Below are 8260 nucleotides of genomic sequence, written 5' to 3'. Positions count from 1 at the left end.
CAGGGAGCTGGTTTTGCCCCTACCTGGGCCTGCAGGGGCGCCCACACCACCTGCGCAGGCATCAGAGCCCCTCGCGGAAGCTCTGCCTGGTCTGCATGGCTGGCGAGCCAGGGGCGGGAGGGAAGTGGGCCCAGTCCTGGGAGCAGGGCTGAGCGAGGCTTTGTGCGCCAAACGCTGCAGGAACCTCAGCGTCACATGTGGGTTTGGACAGTAGCTGGGCCTGCCGCCTCCAGCAGAGGTTCAATGAAAACTCTTTTAAAAATAGATTTACCGGGGCCTCCCCGGTGGCGCAGCGGTTGAGCGCTGGGTTGTGAAGCTGCCCGCGCCGCCTCTGCGGCGCCGGTTCTATCCCCGGCTGCTCCCCGGCCACCGCAGGAGGGTCCCACATGGCGCGCAGACCTCTCCTGCCGCCCGCTGCTCCCCTCAGCAGTGTACTTCGGTCCTTCTGCCTGCTCTGCTCCCTGCTCTGGCTCTGGTGAATTCTGTCACCCTCCCGCGCTTCTGACTGTACCCAGTGCTTGTATAAACAACAAACAAATAAATAAATAAATGAACATGCCTCTATAAAAAAAAAAAATAGATTTACCACATGATCCAGCAATCCCACTTCTGGGTATTTACCCAAAGAATTGACGCCATCTTTGCACACCCATGATCCTCACAGGAGTGTTCACAAGACCCAAAAGGTAGAAGCAGCCAATGTGTCCATCGACAGGTGAACAGATGAACAAAAAGTGATCTCTGTAGAAATACCCTATGGCCTTAAAAAGGAGACCCCTGCACAGGGCACAGCACACCAGGACCCTGAGGGCGTGGTGCTGCCTCAGTGAAATAAGCCAGTGACAAACTGAAATACTGTAGGATTCCCCCTCTAGCAGATGCTAAGTGTGGTCAAAATCACAGAAAAGAAAGCTGCATGGTGGTTGCTGGGGTTCAGTGGGTGTTGTTCAAGGTGAGCGGGTTGCGATGCTGTAAGCGAAGCCGTCCTGGAGCTGGTTGCACAGTGCTGCGGTTGCGCTGAACACCCCACACCCGCTGAACACCCCACACCCTCGGCTGAAAAATGGCAGGGAGGGGAGATTTTGCGTGATGCTTATTTTATCACGATCTTGATAGAGTTGATCTAAACCCAGCGGCAGCACGAGGTGGTAAACAACGGTCTAGGTGGTAAACAATGTCCTACCAAAAGCAGAAGCAAGGCTCGGGGGCCCGTCTTGAGCTGATGGGAAATCCAATGGTTTTCTCGTTCTAGGCGCTTTGTGTGTGAGGCGTGGGAACCTCCCCTCTGAGGCTGTTCGGATATTTCACAAGCTCAGCCACTTGCAGAGTCTTTCCATCTTACGTGTGGATTTTTTTTTTTAAGATTTATTTTTATTTATGCATACAAGTACAGGGGCACAGGCCAGAGGTGCGGGGAGGTGGGGACCGGCGGTGAGAGGATCCACCAGAGACAGAGTGGGGAGCAGAACAGGCAGACTGACTGAAGTACACTGCTGAGGGGAGCAGCGGGTGAGTCAGGAGAGGTCTGCTGCACCATGTGGGTTGCTCCCTGGCCGAGGGATTGAACTCGTGCTGCAGAGGCTGCTGATAGCTTCATAGTGCTGTGCTTAACCCCTTTTACCACCAGGGAGGCCCCACTTTCAAAATTCTTAACTCTTCCTGTTCTTAGATCTGATATATATGTGGGTAAAGGGTTTCCAAAGATTGTCCTCTACCCTGAATGAGCCCTTCTGAGAAAAAAAAAGATAATTACAACTGTCATGCAATTATCATGGTTCCAACAATCAGTTAAGATAGCCAGCTGCCATCATGAGTTATTTTTGAAATTTAAAGTTATTTCTGCAAAGTGTTGTACAGTCTGAAATTTGGCTGTCATTCCTGGGACAGATTTATATTAACAGAGCTAACATGTTTTTAAAGAAGAGTCCCCCAGATTCTCACACCAGGCAGGATAGCAAATAGGATGCTCTTGCAAAAGCTCTGGTTTTGACGCCTAACCTGTCTGATTCTTTTTTATAAAATTTATTTATGCATATAAGAGCTGGGGTGTAGGCCAGAGGTGCAGGGGGGTGAGAGGATTCACCAGAGGCAGAGTGGGGAGCAAAACAGGCAGATCTACTGAAATACACTGCTGAGGGGAGCAGCAGGTGAGACAGGAGAGGTCTGCTGTGCCATGTGGTGGGTCAGCTCCCTGGCCAGAGATCAAACTCTCGCTGCATTGGCTGCCAATAGCTTCATAGTGCTGACACTTTTTTCTTTTTTTAAAAGATTTGTTTATTTATTTATACAAGCACTGGGTACAGTCAGAAGCGCGGAAGGGTGAGAGAATTCACCAGAGCCAGAGCGGGGAACAGAACAGGCAGACTGATGAAGTACACTGCTGAGGGGAGCAGTGGGCGCGGCAGGAGAGGTCTGTTGCACCATGTGGGACCCTTGCCAGCGACTGGGGATCGAACCGGCGCTGCAGAGGCTGTGGGCAGCTTCGCAGTCCATCACTCAATCGCTGCGCCACCAGGGGAGGCCCCATAGTGCTGACACTTAACACCTTGTGCCACCAGGGAGGACTCCATGTCTGATTCTTTTTTTTTTTTTTTCCACGTCTGATTCTTAAACTCAATGTTTTGTAGCTTCAGGACAGAAAGTGTTATAGGACAGGGAGAGGGGCAGCCCAAACCCCGCAAACCTGCCTATTCTACATGGGTTCTGCCATCCGCCGCATCAACACAAAACATATGAGACTTTAATGGGAAGGAACTTTAAAAAACTAGGAAACAATACAGGTAAGGCAAAGAGTCTAGTTTCTAAGTGAAGCACCCAAAGTTACCCGTCCCCTCGTGGGTAAAAGTCCATCCAAATGGGATTGGCCCAGAGCAAGGCCCCAAAGCCTGCCACAAGTCTAAAGCATCTTCCAGTGGGGACCCACAGCAAAGGGTCAAAAACAACCAGACAAGCCCAGAAGGAAAAGAGCAAAATCAACATCAAGATAAAAGCTGCCATTGTCACCTCCCCACGGGTCTCACCCACATCTGTGTCACCCAGTCCACGACCAAAAGACAAGCGCAGTTTCTTCACGTGTCTCTAGGCTCCATGCGCCTCCTCCAGGTCTCCTGGCTCCATCCTGCTTCCTTCCTCAGTCTCTTCTGCAGCTTCTCTTCTTCTTGCTCAGCTCCACCCTCCCTTGGGTGGGGCAGGGAACCTCCCCCTTTCCTGGGGACCACCCTGTTACAAAAGGACAGCTCCTTCTGATCATTCTGAGGCTTTTCTTGGTAGCAGTTGCTCATAAGGAAGATTTCATCCTCAGGACCTTGGAATTTTATTGGTTAACACGATGAGGAAGAACAGGCCTGAGGAGAACAAAATCTAGAACTAAAGACCATTGATAACTCCATTATTTAATCATATCGGAATCCTAAGAATCTTATGTTTTCCTACAGTACTGTAATTTGAGGTCAGGAATATCTCCTTAGAACATGGAGTTTCTGTTTCTTGTTCTCATTTGTGGGGTAATTTTCAAGAAAAAGAAAGATGCTTCTTTCTACCAGCTTGAAAAGTCAATCTTGGGGCCTCCCTGGTGGTGCAAGGGGTTAAGTCTCAGCACTATGACTCTATCTTGACAGCTGCTGCAGCCCGAGTTCAATCCCCAGCCAGGGAGGTGACCCAGATGGCGCAGCCGACCTCTCCTGTCTCACCTGCTGCTCCCCTCAGCAGTGTATTTCAGTAGATCCGCTTGTTTGCTCCCCACTCTTTCTGGTAATTCCTCTCATACACACCCTCCCGGGACCTCTGGCCTACACCCCATTTCTTGTATGCATAAATAAATAAATCTTTAAAAAAAAGTAAACTTGCAGATTTTCCTAGATTGTGTTATTTTGTGTGTCTTTCCCTCTCACTGGGCCATACGCTACCACCTGGCCTGGGTGGCGTTGGGAAAAACTTATCTCTGGGGAATTTTCTCCACACCAAGCGGTTCTGTGACACCAGCTGTCTTCCTAGAGATGGTGTCAGATTTTACAGGTTCAGCGCTCGGTCCACCAAGGTTGTCCCTGCACCGTGTCGATGCCAGTTTTCCAGGTTGTCACCTGTGCTTTGTACCAACCAGTGGTAGATTGGAAATTGCTGCGGCCCCCACCTTGGGTTCCGTTGATTTTTTTTGTTTTTAAAGATATATCTTTATTTATTTATACAAGCACTGGGTACAGTTAGAAGCGCGGGAGGGTGAGAGAATTCACCAGAGCCAGAGCGGGGAGCAGAGCAGGCAGAAGGGTGGCAGGAGAGGTCTGCGTGCCATGTGGGACCCTCCTGCGGTGGCCGGGGAGCAGCCGGGGATCGAACCGGCGCTGCAGAGGCTGCGGGCAGCTTCGCAACCCAGCGCTCAACCGCTGCGCCACCGGGGAGGCCCTGTGTTGATTTGTGAAAGCTGCTGACAGAACTCAGGAAAGCACATTTACCAGGTTATTAAATGATATAAGGGCCCAGACTAACAGCCCCACGCAGAGACGCCCAGGAAGAGGTCTGGGAGGGGCGCCGGGCGGGGCTTCTCCTCAGGGACAGAGGCATGGCACCCTCCTAGCATGTTTCCCCACCTGGAGCACCGTCAGGTGTGCATGGCCAACATGGATGCCGTTGCCAGCCACCCTCACAGTTCCCTGCGCGGCTGCCAGAGGTGCTGGCAACTTGCGTTCCATGCGCCCTGCAGGAGAGCTGCGCTTCCCAGCCTGCCTCCAAGTCACACCTGGGCCAGCACTACAGCTGCTGCCGCCTGCAAAGGGATTGAAGGAGGAGGGGAAGCCCCCCTCCCCTGTCCGTTAGGATTTCCTCCTCTTCCTCAGCCCCACGCCCTGTCCCACAGGCCAAGGGCAGCATGTTTGTCCTGCTGTCCCCTGTCGCCTCTGCTAGGTCTGTCCCACCCACCCCCCAAGCGGGAATTGCAGAAACTCCAAAGGTCATGCTCTTGGAGGCGATGGGGAGCTGGGGGGCTGGGAAGAGGAACTTGACTCCACAGGCTTACGGTGCACCCGCGGTCTTGCGTGCACGGTCTCCTTGACTCCCAGCACCTGGGATGCAGGCGCCCTCCTCCTCCCAAGTGTACAGCCGGGAGACTGCCTGTGCCCACATCCGCGGGCGGCGAGAGCCCGCGCCAGGCCCTCCATGCTGCGGGCGCAGGCAGGACCCTGGGGTGAGTTCTCTTTCTCAGGGGGCCCCTCTCAGGAGCCCCGTTCTGTCTCTTCATGACACTGACTTCCCCAATGTGTTGGGACTTTTGTTGAAACCTGACTTCCCTTTGGAGGTGTCTCCTCCCCAAACCACTGGGAGGTCACCGGGCTTGGAGCTGAGAGCATCTGGGGGGTACAGGGGTGGGGTCATGGCCTCCGGGCTCAGCCTGCCCCTTCCAGCTGGGAGGAAGGGACACCCCCAGCAGGCAGGATCCAAGGAGCAGAAAGCGCGTGACGGGGCTTCTGGAAGCCGCTTGGCCGCCCGCGCTCGGCCGCTGCTCGGGGGGTCGGGAAGTGGTGGGAAGCGCAGCAGACGCGGTCTCTGCCTTGCGAGCACCCAGGTGGGGAAAACCCAGTGGGTGAAAGTTTCCCTTAAGCAGATCTTCCATCTGCAGATAGAGGCGACCCGGAGGAGCCCCAGAGGAAGTGGTGCTTGTGCTGGTGGGGAGCTGGAGAGGAAGGGGAAAGGGTGTGAGGGAGGGCGGGAGGATGTACACTGAGGAACCGAAAGATGTTTCAAGTGAGAGCTGCTGTGGAGGCCCGGGCAGGGGCTGGGAGCGGTCCTGAGGGGCCCCTGTGGGGGATAGCGCAGGCCTAGAGGGGCCTGGAGGTGTCAACATCTAAACTGGGTCTTTTGCTTGAGCCCTCAAAGCAAACTAAATCACGAGGGAGTCTGCAGGATGGGCGCCCCAAGACAACAGGCTCCCTGAGTGGCCGGAGTGCTGGGTCTTTATAGGAAAGGAAGAAATGTCAGGGAAATTTGGGGGTTAGCATTTCCAGGCCCCAGGAGGCGCTGGGGTGGAGTGCGAGGGACATTTCCAGGTGTTTGACTTTACCTAATCTTGAGGGGGGAGGGGGGCCATTCAGCGAGTTAACAGTTCATCCTCTAGAGGGAAGGCAGTTCATTCCCAGTTCATTACATTTATTACTAAATTTTTAATCTAGAGGAGGTTTTTTTTTAAAAAAAGAGTTATTTATTTATGCATACAAGAACTGGGGTACAGTCCAGAGGCGCGGGAGGTGAGAGGATTCACCAACGTGGGGAGCAGAACAGGCAGACTGACTGAAACACACTGCTGAGGGGAGCAGCGGGCGAGCCGGGAGAGGTCTGCTGCGCCATGTGGGTCACCTCCCTGGCTCACTGGGGATGGGAAGCTTCACAACGCTGTGCGCAACTGCTTGCGCCACCAGGGAGGCCCTGGAGGAGTTTTTTGTTGTTGCAAAATGAAGGGGACCCAGATACAGGAGTCTGAACTTTGACCCAAAGGTTTGGGGCACGAGTCCCTGACTGATCTGGACAAGGAGACCGGTGCTTGTTGTGAGAGCTGGAGCAGGTCTGGAAGGCGACTCGGCGCCGGGAGGGGCGCCCAGGAGGCTGTTGCAGTTGCTCAGAGGAGGCTGGAAGGCCTGGCGGCCTGGGAGGCGCATTCGGAAGGCAGAAGGGCAGTGGAGCCCTGGGGTTAAGGGGCTTCCGCTCCTGTCTGGGCAGCGTCTGGGGAGCAGATGGCAGCTCTGGGCAGAGTCTGGGGAGCAGGTGGATGGCCCCGCAGGGAGGGAGTATGCCAGGCTTGCCCCAGCTGCGGCTGTGCTGTCTGTGAACTGCTGGTGACGCAGGCCTGGACTCCTGGGCACCTTCCCCTTCAGCCCCTCAGCCTTCCCAGAGCAGCGAGTACCTGAGGTGCATGGGGTTCTGTCTGTGCTCTGGAACTCTAGGGGTCTGGCTCCTCTTTATCTCCTTCAGAAAATTAAAGGCTTGGGAACCTTCAAAACCATCATCAGTGATATACACACAATCCGGTCTTGGCAGTTGCAATGAAACAAAAAATTGCTCTGTGGGTTATTTTCAGAAAGTCTCTCCGCCAGAGTCTGCCGTCACCTCCAGGAAGGGTCCCCACATCAAGCATGACTGGCAAGGACAGGGTTCTCCTGGCAATAGCTAAACGAGTGGCCGAGTGGCCAGGGCTTCAGCCTCGGAGAGTTCGCAGTCACAGGGCAGGCGGCTGGGGCCAGCGCTGCCTCCCCCAGGAGTGGTTCAGGGAAAGCTCCCAGCCCACGGCCTCCTGAGAACATGAGTGTCCCTCCTGGAGTCTCTTGTCAGCCTTGGTGGGGTACTGTGCACCCCTTAAAACGGGGTAGATGACACTACCAGCCTCCTCTCAGGGTTGCTGAGAGAACTGAGGAGGGTAAGACGCGTGAAGTGCAGGCGGCCTGTGGGGCCATGGACCAGAGTCTTTGACTTCGTTCACCTCGCACTCCACGGCACCCCTCACCCCCCCACAGCTGTTACCACGTTGCCTCCAAGGATGGGAGCAGGGCCCCGCCTGCTGGCTGTGTCCTGAACTGCGCCTCGGCCCCAGCTCAGAGGTGGAAAGCTCTGGGGAAACAGCCATGATTTTTATTCCGTGGCTACAGATACCAACCCCAGGCCGCAGGGCGCGCACCCAGAGCTTCCACCACCTCTATCGTATGCTGGGGCTTTAATCCACCTTCATTCCCTTTGTGCCCGCAGCTGCCCCTGCTTGAGGTGCCCTCACCCCACCACTTGGAAAAAAACAAAAAACAAAGGTCACTCCTCTGAAGCTTTCCAGGAGCTGCTTTTTTTTTTTTTTAAAGATTTTATTTATTTATTTATACAAGCACTGGGTACAGTCAGAAGCACGGGAGGGTGAGAGAATTCACCAGAGCCAGAGCGGGGAGCAGAGCAGGCAGAAGGACCGAAGTTCACTGCTGAGGGGAGCAGCGGGCGGCAGGAGAGGTCTGCGCGCCATGTGGGACTCTCCTCTGGTGGCCGGGGAGCAGCCGGGGATCGAACTGGCGCTGCAGAGGCTGCAGGCAGCTTCACAACCCAGCGCTCAACCGCTGCGCCACCGGGGAGGCCCAGATTTTATTTATTTTTGAGTAGAAGAGCTGGGGTATAGGCCAGAGGTGTGGGGAGGGTGAGAGGATTCACCAGAGACAGAGTGGGGAGCAGAACAAGCAGACGGACCGAAAGCACTGCTGAGGGGAGCAGTGCGTGCGACAGGAGAGGTCTACTGCGCCATGTGGGT

Source organism: Talpa occidentalis, unplaced genomic scaffold (genome assembly GCF_014898055.3).
Source record: "Talpa occidentalis isolate TD23 unplaced genomic scaffold, MPIMG_talOcc4v2.1 talOcc4.9, whole genome shotgun sequence".
Lineage (NCBI taxonomy): Eukaryota > Metazoa > Chordata > Mammalia > Eulipotyphla > Talpidae > Talpa > Talpa occidentalis.
The sequence above is the reverse complement of the archived record's forward strand: the minus strand, read 5'-3'. Positions refer to the sequence as shown.